Below are 21,974 nucleotides of genomic sequence, written 5' to 3' on the forward strand. Positions count from 1 at the left end.
CAAGATCTAAATTAGGGCTACAGCAAGGCAAGGTTTGGAACGGGGAAATATCTTAACCATTATACTTAAAATTAACTCTAACAATGAACCACACAAAACTACTTTCATAAGTTAAAAAAAACAATTAAATATCAATAATTTCATAAGGCTCAACCCAATTTTCCAGGGTTTTTTCTATGACATATTATTCTAAGTTCAGGGTAGTTTTGCAAGTCTACCACAGCAGAATGTGGAGTAGCCTAAACCTCTGACTCATTTCAGAGTCACTGCCAAAGTGGGGAGGTTAGACAAAATAGCAAACACAAAGCCAATTTTCTAAAGGGAGCTAAAGAATATAAGTAAGGCGACATTATGAAAGTAGACTTGGCTATTTCACATCTGCCGTAAAAATGTTTTTTATTGCAGTCTTTGAGTAATCCTGGAGCTGCCAACTATGCCTGAGAGGCCAATAATCAAATTTTTCCAATTATAAATTTACAAAAGTGTCAGGGCCCTCTTTTGAATAATTTTGAGGTCTGAGCTCAATCCCTTGTTTAAAAAAATTCAAATTTCAGAGAATAACACACATAGCCAGTCCACACTAACATCAGATGCCTTACTCCTCCAGGGCACACAGAAAACCTCACTTCCCAATGCACCTGCAGTCAGGTGGGACCACATGAATAGTTTTGGCCAATGAAGTGTGAACAAGAAAATAATTATCACTTCGCAGTGCTGAACAAAGGCAAAGTCCCATATGGTTTTCCTTACCACACTGAAATAATCAAGAAGTTGTTGAATTGAGATTACAGAGATTATAAGGATCCTAGGAGAAGATAGGGAGAAAGGACCAGAAAACATATTAGAAGACATGACAGAGATTATAGGGATCCTAGGAGAAGATAGGGAGAAAGGACCAGAAAACATATTAGAAGACATAATCTGAAATCTTCACTAATCTGGAGAAGAAACACACACAGGCCCAAGAAGCCCAGAGTTCCAAAAAAGATGAACACAAACAGACATCCATATCAAGACACATTATAATTAAAATGGTAAAAGTTATAGATAGAGAATCTTAAAAGCAAAAAGAGAAAAACAGTTTTTGTGTACAAGAAAATCCCATAAAATTATCAGCAGACTTTTAAGCAGAGACTTTAAAGGCCAGAAGGGAGTGACACAACCTACTCAAAATGCTGAAAGGAAAAAAAAAGCCCAATCAAGAATTCTCTATATGGCATTCAGAATTGAAAGAGAGGTTAAACGTTTTCCAGATAAGCAAAAGCTAAAGGAGTTCATTACCACGAAACTAGCTTTATAAGAAATGTTAATAGACTTTCCTAAACTAAAAATAAATGGCACTAATTAATAACAAGAAAACATAGAAAAGTAAAAATCTCACTGGAAAAGTAAACAAATAGTAAAGGTAGTAGACCAATCACTTTTAAAGGTAGCATAAAAGTCAAAAGACACACATAGTAAAATTAACTAAAACTATAATAATTAATTAAGGGATGCATAAAATAAAAAGATGTAAAATCTCACATCAAAAGTATAAAACATAGAGGAGCACCTGGGTGGCTCATTTGGTTAAGTGACAGACTTTTGATTTTGGCTCAGATCATGATCTCAGGGTCCTGGGATCAAGCCCTGTGTTGGGCTCCACGTTCAGTAGGGAGTCTGCTTCTCTCTGTCCCTCTGCCCTTCCCCTCAACTCATGCTCTCTCTCTCTGTCTCTCTCTCTCTCTCTCTCTCTCTCTCTCTCAAATAAATAAATAAATCATTGTATATATATCTATATTATCTATATTATATATAATATAGATATATATACATATAACATGGGGAATGTGTTCAAATTTAAGTTGCTATCAACTCAAAACAGACCATTATATACATAGGAAGCTATATGTGAACCTCACAATAACCACAAAGCAAAAGCACATAGTAAATACATAACAGTAAATGACAAAGGAACCTAAACATAACACTAAAGAAAGTCATCAAACCACAAGGAAAGGAAAAAAAAAAAAAAAAGGAAAAGGAACAGAGAGGAACTACGAAACAGCCAGAACACAATTAACAAAATAACAATAAGGAAACATTATAAAAAAATTACTTAAATATATTAAATAATTAACACATTAATAAAATGAAGGATAAAAATCATGATGATCTCAATAGATACAGAAAAGGCATCTGACAAAATTTAACACCTGTTCATGCTAAAACTCCCAAAAAAGTGAGTATAAAGGGAACATATAAACATATTAAAGGCCATAAATATTAAACCCACAGCTAACATCATACTCAATAGTAAAATACCAAAAGTATATCCTCTAAGAGCAGGAATAAGACAAGGATTCCCACTCTTGACACTTTAATTCAACACAATATTAGAAGTCCAAACCATGGCAGTTAGGCAAGAAAAAAAATATGAAGAAAGGGCATCCAATTTGGAAAGGAAGAAGTAAAACTCCCTATTTATAAATGACATGATATTGCATACAGAAAACCCAAAAGACTCACACACACAAAAAAAAGCCCTGTTACATCAGTAATAAATCTATTTAGCAAAGTAACAGTATAGAAAATCAGTATATAGAAATCTGTGGTGTTTCTACACTGTATTAGCAAATTATCAGAAAAAAATTTTATAGATCCCATTTACATTGCATCAATAAGAATAAAAATACTTAGGAATAAATTGAACCAAAGAAATGAAAGACCTGTACAATGAAAACTTTAAGATATTGATGAAAGAAACTGAAGAAAACACAAATAAATGGAAAAATATTCCATGCTCACAGATTGGAGGGATTAATATTGTCAAGATAGCCATACTACCCAAAGCTATTCACAGATTCAATGCAATACCTATCAAAATTCCAATGGTATTTTTTTACAAAACCAGAGGAAATAATTCTAAAATTTTTATAGAATCATAATAGCCAAAATAATCTTGAGAAAGAACAAAGCTTGCATCTTGCTCTCTAATTTCAATTTATACTACAAAGCTACAGTAACCAAAACAGTATGGCATTGGCAGAAAAACAGACACATGGATCAATGGAGGAGAAATGAAAGCCAAGAATTAAAGCCACACACGTATGGACAATTGATTTGTGACAAAGGATCTAAGAGCATACATGGAGAAACATAGTCTCTTTAAAAATGGTGCTGAGAAACTGGACGGCCACCTACAAAAGAATGAAACTAGAATTATCTTGCACCATACACAAAAATTAACTCAAAATGGATTAAAGGCTTGAATGTAAGACCTGACACCATAAGATTTCTAGAGGAAAACATAGGCAGTAAGTTCCTCGACATCAGTCTCAGCAATACTTTTGTGGATGTGACTCTAAAAGCAAAGAAAATAAAAGCAAAAGATAAATGGGAATATATCAAACTAAAAATCTTCTGCACAGCAAAAGAAACCATGACTGAAACAAAAAGGAAATTTATTGAACAGGAGAAGACACTTGAAAATCATATGTCCAACAAGGGATTCATATCCAAATACATAAAGAATTCACACAAATCAACAACAATAAAGCAAACAAGCCAATTAAAAAATAGGCAGAACTGATCATTTTTACAAAGATATACAGATAGCCAACAGGCACATGAAAAGATACTCAAGATCACTATTAGAGAAATGCAAATCAAAACCACGAGATGTCACCTCACACCAGTTAGAATAACTATTATCAAAAACGCAAGATATCACAAGTGTTGTCGTTGCTGTGGAGAAAAGAGAACGCTCATGCACTGCTGATGGGATTGAGATTTGGTGCGGCCACCATGGAAAATGGGGTGGAAAATTCCTCAAAATATTAAGAATAGAATTATCATACGATCCAGCTATTCCACTTCTGAGTATTCATCTGAAGAATATAAAAACATTGATTCAAAAAGACAAATGCATCTGGATGTTCACTGCAGTATTATTTCCAATAGCCAAGAAATGTAAATAATCTGAATGTCCACTCATGGATGAAGGGACAAAGAAGATGGGGTGTATATACACAATAGAATATTACTCAGTTATAAAAGATAATGAAACCTCACCATGTGTGACAATACAGATGAACTCTGGAGGTGTCATGCTAAGTGAAATAAGTCACGTGGAGAAAGACAACTACCATATGGTGTCACCTATATGGTGGAATCTAAAAAAATCAAACAAAACAAAAATAAACATAGATGCAGAGAACAGACTGGTGGCTACCACAAGGGAATCAGATTGGGACACGGGTGAAATGGGTAAAAGGGGCCAATTGTACAGTGATAGATGGTAGCTAGATGTTTAGCAGTGATCATTTTGGAGTACATACAGATGCTGAATTATAATGTTGCACACCTGGAAAAAGAGTTTTGTGACTCATAACATTCTCCCAGCTACCACTACCACACACACTCCTTCCACAAAAGATTTGGCTTTGCAGTCATATGGTTTTGGTTTTGCTTATTTGGTTTGGTTTGAGGGAAAGGTTTATTTGGGGTTTGAGGCTAAAAATTTGGAACCGGGATCTAAGGTAGATCTAAAACCCTCAATCGTGTTTTCTAAAACATGTCTAGAGAGGACTGACTAAAACCTTTGGAGGCCCAAACCCTGGAGATATTTTGTTTGCCCCTGACCCCTCCACCCATAGGTAATTCAATACGACAAAGCAAAGTCCTATGTATGTGTAAGGAATTCTAACAAAGTTCTGACTTCTTTCCCATGATAATTATACTGTTCCTTCTTTTTCTTTTTCATTTTTTAAACATTAAAGATTAAACTGTTGTCAATAGGGCTTTGTTTGTCCATTATTAGCTAGTGCCTATATTAAGTTGGGACCAAGTACTATCAAGTGATTAAATTAGCCTGACCTAATCTGACCTCCAAATTTCAGAATGAAATTAGAAAGACAATAAATATAAGAAAATAGTTTACAGACTAATCAAACTGGGCTTTTTTCAATTAGAGCAGGATACATATAATACCCAAAATAGTTTCAAATATTAACCAACAAAGTAATATAAGTTCCAACTATGAAGACAATCTGTTTCTAACCTTGCTCCTGGGGTTTTAAGCCAAATAGGGTTATCCACATGCAATCCTGCCAATAAAAATGCCACTGATCCCTTCTGTGGCAATTGTCTTAAGCATTCTACCTTTGTTTCTTCCTGGCTTCTTGCTCTCACCTGCTCTACCCAAATTCTGAACTTCAGAGATTTCTGCTTTTGAATTTAATCAAAGAATTTGCTTTCTGGCTTTCCCGCTGGGATTCAGAATGTACTTGGCGCCTAGCTCGTCCTGTTCCTTTATCATCTGAAGGAAAAACTATTAAAACCGCTAATAAGTGAGCAACTGTTGTGTTCAGAGTATGATGGGCAGTTTATATACATCACCTCAACTAATACCCACAACAGACTTCCTGATAAGTATTTTTTATCACCTTGTATTTGAAGCAAATGCGGAACTTGAGAAAGTTTATATAGCAAGAGGCAAGGATTTAATCACAGATCTCAATCCTATGCTTTTAACTACTGTTTATACTATTGCTGCATCCAGCTATGAAGAAAAAAAATAAGTTCAAGTGCTGGAGAAGGGCTGGCAGGGGCCGGGGGTGGGGGGTGGCAACATTAGATGAGGAAGAGGAAAGGAATATTGGGAAGGAACCCGTCACTTGAAAATCTGGGCTAGGAACATTCCAGACTGAGGAACATTCCATTCATAGGTGCAGGATCAGGAATGAGTGTGTTGTCTTCAAGAAACAGAAAGGCGTCTGGTGTCATTGAGCTTAGTGACTGGGGGGAAGATATGTAGAAGAGATGAAAATGGTATGCAGAGCCAAGTCTTACAGGGTTTGGTTGTCAAGCTAAGAGATCTCAATTCTATATGCTATGGGAACCACATTTGAAGGCACATGATTACCACGTAATTTTTTAAAGCACAGATAATGCACCATTTTTAACAATGAATATGGAGAGAGAGACTAGAAAGACCATTGAATGCATAAGGTACTCCAAAAGGCCAAGGCACAAAAACCTGAAAAGCAAATGGATTTTCTGCATCCTCCTCAATCAATTCTATCCCAGGAAATAATGGAAGTCATAGGAAATGTAGCATCAGATTTTAATTTACTAATATTTAATTATATTTATGAGTGTCATCTCTTCAGGTTGGGGGATGTCCTCCCAAGGTGAAACGTCCTCTCTTGTATTGGTACACTAAAATTACAGTTTCAAAATTCAAGATAGCCCCCCCCCAGTAAATTCCAGTCTCTACTGTCTCTACTCACAAAGCATGTTATAGGAGGAAAATGAATAACATTACCACCATAAAATAATTTTACTAAGCACTGCATGTTGAGAAAGAGAAACATATAGAATCCTACAATCAAGGTCTTGTTTTCTCTTATGGAAGGAAAAAAGATGGTGCCACTTGTACAAAATCCATCTGGACAGACATTACAGAGATGTATTTTACCATTCGGTGTTTTCTTTTGCAATAAAGCCCAGAAGGCATAGTACTGTAAAAATATAAACTTTACAAATTCTGAGACTTTGTTAATAAGAAAATTAAATAAAATTTTTATGCAATCCATGGAATTTGGTTATTGAATTTACAAGTCACAATTATAGGACTACTGATAAATTTCCAAATTCCTTTCAGGAATATTCTACCCTATTTCGACTTCCCAAATTTGGGATGGGGGAAAACATCCGAGTTAGATAAGATTATAATCAAATTGTAGTGTTTCATTTCTTTAATCCATACCATAAAATCTACTATTAATGAGTTTATCAGGAATGTCATGAGAAATACAACTAACAAATTTAAAATCTAGAGTCTAGAGCCAGAAATTCAAATGTAGGGGGAAAACACAAGAACTAAGGTGAGTTCCAGAATAAATATGAGTGTAACAAAGAAAAAATATTCAGCGTATTTTAACAACTAAAATGCAGGGTAACTTCAGGCCCCTGGGAAAAAGAAAATCTTTATTTTCTCATAAAAGAATAAAGAACACACACATTTCGAAAACCATAAAAGCTGTAGCTAAGGAAAGGCCATCTGGGCAACTAGATTATCTTCACAATACACTCTTCACTATTTTATTTGGTCCTATTTTATGGACCTCAGGAAATTAGATTTCCATCATTCTCCAAATTTTTCTACCAAACTATTAGATATTATTGCTAAATAGTAACCAATAATCCCCACCAAGTGGTTTAAAGGACTCTGACTGCCTGTGTCTCACTGCTATTTTTATTGCTATTTTTCATTAAAATTGTATTACCAAAATAATATTATTTTGTGAAGGTTAAAGTTTTAATTAGGAAAACAGGAACTGGCAGTGGCTTAGTGCGGACTTAAATTCTGAGACCCTAAGGAGAAAAATAAAATAAAAAATATAAAAATAAAATAATCTCTAAGATCTCCTCTCACCCTTTATTAACTGCAAAATAAAGAGTGATCCCTTTTCCTCCATGGGCACCCTTTGGGATAGGGGTCTTTGCGGAATTAAAACACCCTGCACTGCCAGAAATGTGTGTATGGACACAATGAGGCATAGTCCAAGGTGTCCTACTTTCTCTAATTCATACTTGCAAAGAAAAACAACATTCTCACCCAGCTCACTCTGCGGTAGCATATCACAGTGAAAAGTACTCAAAATGAGAAGTCAGAAGGTTTAGAATCTAGTCTTTGCCAGGATCCAGGGATTTGACCACAGGCAGGCCCTGTGGTATTCCAAGCCTCAGCTTCTTTAGTCACACAATGAACTACAGTCAAGCCTCCCTTGACTCTCCAAATGTTATGGTGTAACGGTACTCATCTAAGAGAACAGAACTAAACAGATAGTCCTACTAAAGATATGCCGATATCAATTGTTACACAATGTTGTGGCTGAATAACTGAAAATTTACAAATCTATCCTGCAGATAAACTTGTTAAGTCAGAGTAGAGAGAAGGAAGTTTTTGAGCGGTTGAAAAACATAGGGTAAAACTTTATGTGTAAGCAGTAAGAAGAGTCTGACTGTGTTCTAATATTATTTCAAATCCCAGGCTCTACGGGTACATTCCACTCTAAAAGAAAAGTCAACTAATTTAAAGAAGACAGGTAAATATAAAGTCATACTATTATGAGGTCGAGTAATTATAAACTAGAATATCAGGGTAAGCAACACCCCTAGGTAGACCCCAAAATAGTCTTTTTGGCAAGTTTAATCTCCTCTGCCAAATACGATAGTAAATTAACAAGATCTCTTATTTCCCTTGAAACTGTGGAATGATTAAAAGACAGAAAAGTGAAGAAAGATATAAGAGAGGTGCCGGATAATCCATACCCTGAATAGGTATTCTCCGATTAAGAAGTTGGTTTCTATTTGTTATTTGTTTGTTTTTTTCTTTCAGGAGCAGGGTTTTGGGTTCTAATGTATTATTTTATTCTTGATTATGTAAATCAGTGTTTCTAAACATTTCTGATACAGTCCTTCAGTTAGAAATGTTCAGTATATATCCCCAATAATTATTCATTTATTAATTTATTAATCAGATCATGTGTTACATATGTCATTATACATTATAAAACATAAATACAAATAAAATTGTTAAAAATCAACAATGAACTAAGATCGTATTTGTGATTTTCTTGCTAGTCACAGTGCTTCATATTATCATTAGCTTATGTCTCAAAGTAAGGCTCATTGCTAATAAAATTAGATATAAATCCATATCTCATATGTCTTCTTGATTATTTCAATGAGAGGCAGAGGCTCACTTCTTCTAAGACTGAATTAAGTAAATCATCAACATTGTTAACCTCCCATTATGGCAAAGAATTCTTACTATAGTCAGAAAAGCTTCAGTTCCACCAATTTCCTGTTGTTTGCTTATGCTTTTATTATAAGCATTATCTTCTTTACAGAAATCCTTTTAAGCCACTTTTCGATTTTGTGACTGCTGGTTTGGTTAATACTGAATAATAGAATCCTTAATTCCTTAAGTGCACACACATAAAATCAATAAGACACAACACAATGGAAATAAAAAAAGGGCAGGGATCACATGTTAGCTGTAGATCTCCCAGTACTTCCTCAAAATATCTCTGCAAGGGAGAACAGGAGGCCAACTGGTCTATGGGCAACTGAGGGTGCTAGTCTGTATACTATATATTTGCAAAAGCTTTGGGGTTTTTTTTAATAAAAAAAATAAATGGAAGTTCAAAGTTTACTCCCTACAGCCTATTTTGGAAATAAAGGGTATAAGCAGTTGTCATAGGCAAGGAAAGCTATTATCTGAAGTATCTAATACTTTGCTTGAATATTGATGGGCCATGATTACGTTCATGGCATAATGTAGCAGAAGAGTCCTTCACCTTGACTAGTAGTAAACTTTTATAGAGTGTAGAGGCTGTGCTCTCTTGAGACAACATTTTTCACCTTGGTGACCAGACTAGTCTTACTCCTCTGAGCTTCAGTCATTCATGACCTCAGACACAAGTAATAAAGTTATAAAAGACTTTCGTTTACATTAAATACTTACTCTATTCTTGGGTCCAGATAAGATTAATCTTCAAGCCTCAATTATTCTAGGAGATGCCGCAAAGTTTGTTAATTGACTAAAGGTCACACCATCACACTATTTCTTGCATTAGTAATCTTGAAATGATTGACTATAATGTATGGATGTAGATTGTATCTAACTCTCTTACATTGTTTGTAATCTATCATAGTTGGCTAAGGCTGCCATAACAAAATATCATAGATGGGATGGCTTAAACAACAGACATTTGTTGTTCACTGTTCTAGAAGTTGGGGAGTCCAAGATCAAGACGTCTGTGGGCTTTGTTCCTGATGAGCTCTTTTCCTGGTTTGCAGACAGTTGCCATCTCTCCATGTGCTCTCACGGCCTTTCATCAGTACTACAGTGAACTAACTCCCCAGCATCTCATCTTATAAAGACACTCATCCTATCAGATCAGGGCCCTTCACTTATGACCTCATTTAATCTTAATTACCTCCATTAAGACCCTATTTCCAAATTTGATCAGGTTAGAGCTTCAATATATGAATTTGCGGGTCTGAGCTAACACATACACTCTTAAAGAGTAACCTTAAATTCTCCATGGATAATAGACCATACGAGCAAGACTGAGAGCAGGAAGACATGTACAGAGCCTTTTTCAGAAATCATATAGGCCATACTGGTTTGGGAGAGTAGTAGTTAGGGTTAGATTTGGAAAATATCAGGGTTTCCTGATAGACTGAATGTGTGACCTGAAAGAAAGGCTAGCAAAAAAAAAAAAAAATCTTTACAGCATTTAAATAATTCTAGGGTTCAAAACAAAGCAGGAATCTAAAAGTCAGACCACTTGGAGAGTGTCCTCTCCTGGCACTCCTTACTGCCACATACTTTTCACAGGTGCAATTAATTATGTTTGCACTTGCCTATTTAGTGGCTATCTCCCGCTTCACATTAGAATGTGAGCTCCTGGAAGGTAGGACTTGTATCTATCTCTCTAGTGCACCCTTCTATCACCTGCACCAAGCTCAATGCCAGGCAGGTTTTGAGTCCTCGATAAATACTTTATTTGTAAAAAGCTTTTATTTATTTATTTGTCAGAGAGAGCGCACAAGCAAGAAGAGCAGCAGGCAGAGGGAGAAGCAGGCTCCCCGATGAGCAAGGAGACTGATGCGGGACTCCATCTCAGGACCCTGCGGGCCATGACCTAAGCTGAAGGCAGATGCTTGACCCACTGTGCCCCAGACATCGCCATTAAACAATTTAAAGAATAAATGAATAAACAAAGCTTTGAGAAATCTTTAAATTACAGCTTCTTAGGAGCAATTGGAAGAAACGGGGAGGCTAAAAAGGCAATATTTTCATTAGGTAGCAGGTAGGTCTACAGAGAGTCTATATTTTCTCTTATCTTTCTGTATCATTTAAATTCCAAGACAAAACCAATGTTACTACTCCAAAAAAGATGTTGTGTCTCCTCTCAGCTGGTTAACACATTCTTCTGTAAAGAAGAGTTTTACCCTGATCTGACATGATAACCATATTATACATTTAATCTGCTTAATAATTCTTAGAAAAGTGTTATTGCTGCTAAAGATAATAGATACCACTAGCCTTCCATAATTCAAACTCAAGCAAAATGGTAAAACTGAAGAATGAGGTCTACAGATAATTTTCAAATCTTATTGCCAATGATTGCAGACTGTCTCTCCCATAAACTTTTATACCAGCTGTTAAAAGCTCTCCAAATTGTTTTTGTTGCATTTCATTTTCGCCCCTCCTCCATATAGCCAGGGAAATGAAATCAAAATAAAAAAAAAAAAAAAGGTGGCTTAAAGAGAGGAAAGTTCTGGAGATTCGAAAGTGCAAAGTAAGGAGCGGCCTATGTAATCCTGGTCACTAGAAGGTCTCAACTAACCAGAAGTGACCACCCTTGGAGCTTGGGGCAGAGCTAGCACGTAATGTACTGGTTTCCAGCATCAACTTTTTATTAAAAAATGAAGTTCCTTTAACCCTTCCACGGAAATGTCACTCTGGCCAGGGTTTGGGAGGGCGAACGTGCGGACGGCTGCCGGCTGCCGTACTGACAGGGAGGCTTTGTGTGGACTCCCCAACGCGACACGGAGCGATGTGCAGTCGGTGATGTCAGCAGAAACCGCAGATAGCATCGCTTGGGTTCCTATCTCTCGGCTAGAGAACGTCCCTACCAGAAAAGGCTGACCCTTGACACGGCCAGAAACTTTCCCCAGACTTGGCCTCCACCGGTAGAAGGAGTCGCCCCCCTCCTGGCGCCCCCCGGGAGTCCCAGAGGTGGGTCGTGGGGACGCCGAGTCGGGGCGCGGCCCCTGCGGGCCTCCCTGCGCAGGCAAGGGCGGGGGCACGGCCCCTCGGGCGGACCCGGAGGGCGGGGAGGGCGGCGCCGCGGGTGCCAGCTGGGGGGGCCCAGCCAGGAGGGGGGGCCCAGCCAGGAGGGGGGGCCCAGCCAGGAGGGGGGCCCAGCCAGGAGCGGGGGCCCGGGGCGCCGCCCGGAGGTCTGCGAGCAGGCGGCGAGCGTGGGGACGGCCCCGCAGCCCCCGCCCCGCGGAGAGCCGCAGCGGGGTGGCCAGCGGGGCGGGGCGGGGCGGGGCGGGGGTGCCCGAGGACGGAGACGGGGCGGGGGGCGGGGGCGGCTCTACCCAGCCGGAGCGCCAGCCGGGCCGCCGGGGGACCGCGAGCCGCGGCCGCCGAGCCTCCAGCGTCCGCAGGTAGAGCCGGCGCGGGCGGGGCGGGGCGGGGCGGGGCGGGGCGGGGTCTGGGGGATCGGGACGCGCCGGGGCGGGGGCGGGGGCGGGCACTCCGAGGGCCCCGAGGGGCGCGGCCCCCGCCGGTCACCCGCACTCTCAGGGGACGCGAGGGCTTGGAGCATCCCTCGATGCTCCCGGAAGGGGGGTGACCTGGTTACCTTACGCTGACCTCCTGACAGCTGCCCAGCTGCACTGAGAAAGCACAGGGACCCAGAGGGTGCGAGCTGCCAAGGTACTTTGCTTGTTTTCTGCACCCTCCAACCTAACTGTCCTCCAACACACACACACACACACACACACACACACACACACGCAACGCAGGAGGAGGCGGAGGCCTGAGGGATTAGAGGGGTAGAGACACTGTCACTCAGAAGAGATTAGGATCTGGGCAGGACGTGTCCCTGCTGGAGTCTTCAGAAAGTAGATGCAGCGTCTGCGGCTCCTCGCGTCCAACCCTCAGGTGATGCGTGATTGGTTTTCCTTGGTGCGGGAGCTCTGAAAGCCCAGGCTCTAAGAGGTCTGGGTCAACAATGAGACTGTCGTGCGCGGAGGCTTTCTGGGCCCTGCTCTCCCACACCTTCTCGTGTCTGGAGGAGGGGCACATTGGAGGATCCTAAAAAGTTTGTAGTGAGTGTTCCAAGTTGCTTAGTGTTTTTGATTTGTGACTTTTTGAGGAAAGAAAATACAAACTTTCTTAGTTTGAGTTAGGTTTGATTTTCTTTCACATACATGCATTCATTTTAAGAGACTTGGTGATATCATTAGAGTGTGGGTCCAGTATGTATGGCATCGTTAGAACTGAAAACCAAATTAACAGTATAGCTGCAGAAAAAAAAAAAAATGCTTCCTAATGTGTATTTTTATGTGCTCTGTTCCTGGGATGTGTCTTTGTTGGGAATGCTGTCAATATCACCTTGGTGTCTTGTGAAGTTTCCCCTGATGTTGGCCACCTGACTTGGGATGGGCTCCCTTCTCCTTTCTTGTGTTTCAGGAGGGCACCAACCTACTTGCAGGCCTCTAGCCTTGGTCTCTGGTGGGAAGAAAAAAGTATCAAAGGTGTGCTCTTAGCAAGGAGGCAGCAAGGAGGAATGCTGTTGATTTTTTTCCCCATTAAAGTTTTCACGAATTGGCAATTTAAAACCCAAAGCATTGTTTACCACCTGTCAGCCTCACTCGTAAGTGTAAGGATTAACTAATAAAAGATTTGTAAAATGTTTCCTGAATATAAAACTCCATAAATATGCAAAATAGTAATAATCCACCCATTGTTAAATTTATGTAGCTGCTTCTGCCGTGCATACAAGATGATTTAGAATGCATGTTTCCTGTCAATTAAACAATGAGTTTGGAGAAAAATAATGAGTTCAATTCACATCCTATGAAACTTTGAAATAAAACTTTTCCCATAAGGCACCATCGGCAGAGAATCATAAAGCAAGCAGCATTTCAAAAGTTATATATGGAATGGCACTTACCTTATGGCTGGGGGAAAAGGGACCCAGTGAACTCCTGAAACTAAGAAATATTCAGCCCTAGTTCAGTGTGCCAGAACCATAAATATTCCCTTAGGTTTTGCATAAGTCTAAGGGGAAAGCAAACAGGTTTTGTGGGATGGCCTTAGAGCTGGCTGTCCGCTTTAATCCATGAAATATGCTTCTCCATATTTTAAGGCTGAAGTTCAATCTGTGGTTTTGCTCACAATGAAGAAAATCTTCATAGTTACTTAGATAAATTATTCATTCCTCCAATATCATGGGCTTGGTTTTTAAGCATCCTTAATACCAGCAATCATTTTAATATCCTGCAGATAATTAAATTAATTTTTCCCAGTGGATTGAGTGACATGTTAGCATCACATTTTTCTCTTCATGTGAATTTAATAATAAAGGGTGTCACTTTTCTGCTTACTGGTCTCCTAGAGTAAAACCTGTTTCTTATACGCTAATTTTAAGTATAAATATTACGAAGGATGGTCTTTTCTGTTTTATGAAGACAACTTTAGATTCCCCCACTAACAGACTAAGTCGTGAGCAGAACCACGAATTTGGGGATGTTTTTCCTAGATGTCTCTCCCCAGTCAGCGGCCTTTCCTCATTTCCTCCACTCAGCCCTCAGATGGATAGCTGCTCAGCTGGGCACTGGCCCGGTATTCCAGAACTTCCTCTCTGTTACACTCTTCCTTTATCCAAATAACTTGACCTCTGCCCCTACGTATTTTCCAACAATGTGGTATGGGTGAGAGAGCACTAGGTGAAGAATCAAAGGAGTTTGCATCTATTGGGCAGCTGTGATATACCAGGCACCGAGCCACATTTTCTCACTAAATCCCTGTAACAATCTGATGTGGTCGATGTCATCTGTGTCTCACACAAAAGAAAACTGAGTCTCAAAGAAGCTCTGGTGCCCATGGACAAGCAGTTTATGAGTCAAAGAGCTAGGATTTGAACCAAAGCATTGTGGTGCTTCCTGCTGCATTATGATCCTGACCCCTCAGAAGGGCTCACATTCTGGACTGAGGTGTGGAAGAGTTCTCCCACCAACTGACTGGCCATTTGACCTCAGATGAGTCCCTGAAGCCCTCTGGGCCTCTGATTTCCTTTCTCTAGTTTTGGATGAAATTATCTCTCAGAGATGGATGTTTGGATGCCAAGCACATAAACTGCTCCTCCCAAGGGATTCCAGAATATGCTCTTCTCTGCCTGGGTCTTTCCTCCAACCCCCTCCCTGGTTTTTTTTTCTTCCTGCGGGTCCAAGTAAATATCGCCTCCTCCAAGAGGCCTTTCCCAAACACTTTTCTGATATTTTCTCTCTCAGGCCCAGTGATCCCTTTAAAACACTGGTTACAAACAAACCACTTATTTTATTTACACACCAGTTTATTGTTTTTTAAGGAACCAGTTTATTGTTTTTTAAGGATTTTATTTATTTATTCAGGATAGACAGAGAGAGACAGGCAGAAGAAGAAGCAGGCTCCATGAGGGAGCCTGACGCAGGACTCGATCCCGGGACTCTCACGCCCTGGGCTAAAGGCAGGCGCTGGACCGCTGAGCCACCCAGGGATCTCCCTACACACCAGTTTATATGTGGCTGTTGTTTTTATCTTCAGACTGTACGTTGCATGAGGCCAGATCTCCTTTTGTGTGACTTTTGTCATTACTGCATTCCCAGGGTCTAGCACAGTGACACATGGCACATAGCTGTGATCAATATGTGTGTTGAATAATTATGAATTATGTGATTATAACTGTATAATGAATAATTATCTCCTACAAAGGACATGTGCTAATGGCCCATATATTGTCCTATCCCTGGAAAAACCCCAATGAAGTATCATCGATCTTACACTATTACAGTGAGCCTAAATTATGAATGGGGATCTAGGCATAGTAACGGAGATAACCTGACTATCCTGGGACACACTGGATAAACAGACACATGGTCCAAGCCCCATATTTTACAACAGAGAAAACTGAACCTCAGAATGATAATAGGAACTTGGGTTCAGAAGACACACTGGAGACCAACTGATGGTCCAAACTATTGTTTTATTGATGAGGACACACAGAACATAAAGTATAGAACCTATGCGTCCTGATTTCCGGACTTGCACACCTCTCACCAAGAAGTCAAAAATCTCAGGGACAACCCAGTCAACAGGGGTAGGAAGCTTTAGGCAATGATACCTTTTTTTCCAGAAACTCCAAAGAGGCTTAGGTTTCCCAGACCAATCCTAGATAGTAGCATTAGTACACAGAAGAATATTCTACTTCAGATAATCTTATTTTAAAATTTTGTATGGCCTGTATAAATTTCAGTGACTCATTTACTATTTTAATGATCCAGCAGGCAGCCTTTAAATACCTATCATTAGTTTACCAGTTCAGTTTAAAGGCTGGGGAGCTCCAAATGGCAAATTTACAGGGCTGAGCATTTACCACTACCATGATAGATTCAAGATACATTTAAAAGATGATTGATATTTTGAACTCCAAATGATGATGGCTTGTTTTTAAGGACTAAAATAACTTTTCTTCTCTAACTTAAAGTGCAATCCTTGCTAGAGTATTACATCCCATAAAAGAGCAGTCCTTAAACTTTAGAGGGCATAAAAATCATCTGGAAGGCTTTTAAAAACCCAGATTGCTTAGAGCCTTTCTGCACATTTCTGAATTAATAGGTCTGAGTTTGGACCCAGACAACTGCATTTTTAACACCTTTCGTGATTTTCTCAAATAGTCTGAAGACCTTACTTTGAGATTACTTTGAGATCCAATAATAATTTTAGTATGTTTTGAACTTTTCCAGGTTCCTTATAAGAGGATTTTTTTAAACAAAGATAATTGGAGAAAAGCTTGATGTGTTTGAAGCTAGCAAATAGCACACTAGGTATGATGGGACTCTGTTTCCTTGTAGCAAAATAATGGTATACCTACTGAGTTAGATATCAGCCCCAAATCAAGAATATTACAAAATGTTTCTGTTGGATCACAAGAGTAAATCAATTAGCAATAAATGTTCAGTGTTAAGTTCTATGGAGCAATAATGAAGCCCCTTGCCCTCTAGGTGATTACATTCAGTGTAGTAGAAAGAAAGGGTTGCAGATCCTGTACAGCATGCTCGCTTAAATTTGAATTTCAAATACACAACAAATCATGTTTTAGTATAGGCATGTTCCATATAATATTTTTATTTGCTAAATCTGGCAACCTTGCTCAGTGAACATTAGCATTTAATGTCATTACTTTCCAGAACTTGGGGGTAGGCGGGGGGTGGGGAAGCAGGGGGCTGGGGGTTGGTAATGCTGAGTGGTTGTTAAGCTTTGAGAAATTGATAAAAGCTCTGAACACAATCCTGAGGAAAAAATACCCAATGGCACTTTCCAACAGAACTATCATACTACTCCAAGGATCCTAGGCTGCTGAAGCCCTTGGGGACATCCGATTCATCTGCAACGTAGACAGCAGAGGCCAGCTCCTCAAACTACTTCCTCTGGGCTGGTGGCTCTAGAAGGTAGCTTGGAAAAGTGGAATGTGAAGTTGGCCTTTAAGAGCAGGGGAATTTAGCTGGATTGTGGGTTTAGGAGACTTCTTAAAGCTTTGACAGAATGCAGCTTCCCTTAGGCTCTGAGATGTATTTAGTACAGAATATTGATAAATTAGCTTGGACTGGTTTTTTAAAAGTCCAGATTATGGACAACCTTAAATTCTAAATAGTTTAGACTGCCTATATTGGGAAACAGTGTGTCCTTCGTGACGTGTCAATTAGAGATGAGAAGATGATCAGACAATGGGAGATGGCACAGTGAAACTGTAGGCTGCCTGGGTTCTAGTCTCTACAGGCCTGGTGCAAGCTCCTTCATTAACAACCTAAGAAGCCTTCAGGGTGTATGCAGTTTCTCTGGGTCCCAAGCTCCTAAACTGGGAATTTGGGATAATAATAGGAGCTATCAACAGGGTTGTTGTGAGGATAAAATGAAGTTGTACAGTGCTTGGCACAGTGGAAGATACCGCATAAATCTTCAATCAGTGGTATCTAGTGCTAGGATACGCTACCACAGCTACTACCACCCTTATTGCCTAAGGGCGAATGGGTGGCCCAGCAGCCTCCAAAAATGGTTTGAGGGAGTAAAAAAAGGAAAAAAATGATTGTTTGATCTGGATTTGTATAAACTTTTAAAATCTCCCTTTTCCAAGTTAGAATTTTGTAATCAAAAGACAGTAAGCACGGAAGCAAGTTAGTAAAATAATGTTTGTACTTTTAATGGAGGACGTTAAATACATTTGACTCTTCGTTATTTTTCCTAGGAGAGGGAATATTGTGAACAATCTAAATCATACACTCTGATCTAAAGTCAAGGAACCTTTAATTGCATGTGTTACTCTTAAATAGAAGATTTGCCATCTTAACTGTTTCATTTAGGCTAATATTTAAATTAATTTGCACATGATAAGCTCAGGCTAATCATTCAGAAAGTTGTTCCCCAAAGCCATTTAAACCACAAAGCAGATGAGTTTATCAGAGATAATTCACACAGCAACCTGCCTTCCCAGAGCTGGCTGATGATACTGGAGATGGGATCACAGGGGCTCTGTAGTCAGACTGTTGTTTAGGTTCCAATCCCAGCTGTCTCCTGTGACTAGCTCTGTGACCAGGCAAATGGCTTGGCTTCGCTTCTCTAACCTGAGTCTCTCCGTATCTGTAAAACAGAACTAATAATAGCCCTTACCTCCAAGGGCATGAGCACAGAGTTCTCACGTGGTTTCCTGTACACAGTAAGCGTCCCATAGAATTCTATGACCTCAGTGTCATCTTCATCTTATCGGTATGTCCTTTAATATATGTATAAAGAATTTAATTCAGGAAAGCAACTAATAATGTGGGAGATATTTATGATCTTTAGTCACATCTTAATTTATTGATTTACACAGCCAGGGCTATTTAGAGCATTTTCCAAACCACAGAATACAGTGTTCTTATTTCCAAGAATTTTTAATCCTAGCTTTCATTATGTGTCGCTTTCCCCAGCTCATCCATCTTCAGCTTTTACAGGGTGATTGGTGCCTTTCTAAAGAGCTTTGGGTTTCAAACTGTATATTAAAGCGTCTGGGCCATAGAATTTACTTGGCTCATAAACCTATGGTACGGAACAATTCAGGATTGGTTTACGGCACATTATAGTTACATGTATGGCAGTTATATTTTATTTGGTCTGTGCTGAGCACCTTGAGGGCATCTCTCATATTGCCTTGAAGATGGTAGATTCAAGTACTTCTTGAGTGGAGTTAATGTATAATAAAATACAGAGCATTCTTTTTCTGAGGATAAGTTTCCCTCACTTTAGGAAATCTAACTTTAAAAAAAAATGAAAACAAGGAACAAACTTCTATGCATAAGATCATTAGTCTGATATTTCTAGACTGAAGTACTGAAGTGAATATCATTCCTATTTCCTAGAAGATCTGTGGATTATAACATGTCCCTTAGAGGCTTTGCATTAAGCTGGTCCCTCGATCTCAAATATTCTCCCCTCAGATAATTGCTTGTTTGTTTTATGTTCATTTTTTTATTGTCTACCTTCACCCTCCCCCACTGGACTAGAAGTACCCTGAGGTTAGAGGTCAAGCCTACACATTTATCACTATTTACTGCTCTAATAGCTACCTAGCATCTATTACAGTGCCAGGCACTTAGTGGGTTGTCAATAAATAAGTCTGTCAATTAGTTGAAAGTTAGAAGACCAAGCTCTGATTATTCCACTGCAAAGCAGTAATATTTTTTTTTAATCTTTTGGGTCAAAGTCATCTTTCAGAATTGGATAAAATCATGAAATACCTCATTAATAAAATTTTACATGCTCAGAATTTTTCACATAATTTGAGTCCATGGACCTCCGCTAGGAATCCCAGTTCTGAAAATATATATAAATATTAAGAAAATCTAACTGAAATATTAAACTAAATATCACAAAAACTTTAATTACTATGAATACCAATGTGTTAATATTCATGCATCTATAGTAATAAATTATATGCTGCCTTGGGAAAATTCTGCAACCCTCCAAAGGGAAAAAAGGCATCTACAAATGTTGAATGTTTTATTTATACACTGGAAAGGATTTAAGGCTTATAGAGAAAGGCTAATAAAAATACATACTGTACAGCAGTATAAAATATATTTCAAATAGGTAAGAAAAAATGAGCCAAAGGAAAAAAATAAGGCTAAGAACATAAGATGGGGCCAGGAGAGAGATTCATACTCAAAATTTATGCCATGAAATGCAACACTCTTGCTAGAAGATAGTAACAAATTTTGTTCTCAGTTTTTTAGTAGCCAATGCAGAGAAAAATATAATCAGTGATGTCCTGCAGAGGGTCATGTTTTATATATACTTATATATGAATACATGGATGTGTATTTAATAGCAAACTGCTTCTTAGAAGAACATTTCAGTGTCATAATAAAGAATGGAGATTATATTTCCAATGTTCATTTGTGGAAAGTGTCCTTGTACCTGAGCCTGAAATAACCTATAACAAATGTTCAAAAATAACTGGCACGGGGATGTTTATAATGAAGATGTTACAGTTTTCCGTAATTTCTGTCAACAGGCCTTGCAGAACAAGGCCTCAGTGGGTCAGTAAGACCCTCGTAGAATTCAGAGGAGGAGGGGTCGGGGACAGATGAGGAAAACAAATGGTCCTTCTCCATTGTCTTACACCCATCAGCTCCCTCACCATTCCACCCTTTCTGCCACTGCATGCTATTTAAAAAGAGATGCCCGAAGCTCTCCTTCTTCCCTTCAAGGCGTCTGCACCTAGGATGTTGACTAACATTGTTATTCCCCTTCACCTTAGATTCCTTGGATAACAGGCTGTCAGGAACTTCTACGCCTTCTCTCTTTGAGAGAGCAAATACAATAACTAGCTTCTCGGAACATTCTGTGGATTTGTGGCATTCCGGAGGGTCTATATAAATGGATCACATTGACAGCTTTATTTGTCATTCTTAAATGGAGTGTGTTTTTCCCCCTTTGAGTTAAATCAAAATCAGATGGCATTTCTTATTTCAATGTGGAATGTTTTTACTCTCATAATTGCAAAATTGCATTCATAACTGATACTATTCTAATTTACAAAATTTGTGTTTTATTATTGGGGGGGTTCTATTTGGAAAGTAACTGAGGGAAAACAACTTATGCAACATTTTCGTTTTGCCTATTTATTGAGATCCCGATATAGTTGCTAGAATTCTGTTGCCATATGGAAGCAGAGACAATTATATTGCATGTAATGACATGGATTTTAGAAGCAAGGATATAAAAAGGCATACCCAGCAGAATACCCACAATCCGGAGACTAAAACATTTTTGAAACCTCTTCTCTCCTTTGCCTCCCTAGCACATCCCTGGTCTCAATCATCCTCCTCTCCTTGCAGTGGCTCTTGTTCAATATATGCAGTAGGGTTGGAAAGCACTATATTCATACCTTAGCATATTTCTTATATGCTAAAACCAGTTGCTTTAGCCCAGGTAAAATTTTCCATTAAAAAAATCCCCATCACTCCCATCAACCCACTACTAAATCTGTGTGAGAAAAGAAGCCCTCCTACTTTAATTTCTTAAATCCTCCAAAAGCTCCCAGTGCTCCCGTTACTGATCTCAATGCTGTGCTTATCTTTAGAATTTTTAAATGCTACGCAATGGGTACATTTTTCACACTGAATTTATATGTGTTTATTTCCATGCTCATTTTATACACGTGTTCAATAAAGTCAACTTTACTGAGTACCCACTAAGTATCAGACATTGTTAGGATACAATGAACTGCTTCCATATCCCTGCCCTTGTTTGGCCCACAGGCTGGTGGGTGGGGAAAAGACAGAGAAGAAATTACACAAATAGGTATGAAACTGAAATTGTTCTAAATATGCCACAGAGAAGAGCCACAAGGTTCTGGAAAGTGATATCTAAATGAGAGACAGGAGTCAACTAGACAAGGAGTACAGGCAGCAGGCATGTCGTGGAAGGTATGGAAAGCTTCGCGATGTATGGCAAGAAGAGAATGGAAGCAACGTGAGGGATTGAAGGGAGATCAAGTGGCTGGAATACAGAGAGCAGGGGCAAACAGAACAAGTCTGGAGACATGATCAGTGGCTGTCACCACGAAAGGCTTTTTAGCCATAGCAAAAAAATATGTCTT

At 39.1% G+C, this 21,974-nt stretch overlaps 1 protein-coding gene across 8 annotated transcripts in view; it reads left to right on the forward strand.

The window, feature by feature from the left end:
• Window positions 1–12,387: 12,387 nt before the first annotated feature.
• Window positions 12,388–21,974, forward strand: part of RHOBTB1 (Rho related BTB domain containing 1) — a 118,063-nt gene continuing 108,476 nt past the window's right edge. For 3 of the 8 annotated variants that reach the window (XM_055308870.1, XM_055308864.1, XM_055308873.1), the window contains exon 1: window positions 12,755–12,903. The gene's annotated coding sequence lies outside the window, so the exon portion shown is untranslated. The other 5 variants (XM_055308867.1, XM_055308876.1, XM_055308865.1 and 2 more) reach the window with 3 other exon arrangements.

This window comes from Nyctereutes procyonoides, unplaced genomic scaffold (assembly GCF_905146905.1).
Source record: "Nyctereutes procyonoides isolate TBG_1078 unplaced genomic scaffold, NYPRO_anot_genome, whole genome shotgun sequence".
NCBI classification, from domain to species: Eukaryota; Metazoa; Chordata; class Mammalia; order Carnivora; family Canidae; genus Nyctereutes; species Nyctereutes procyonoides.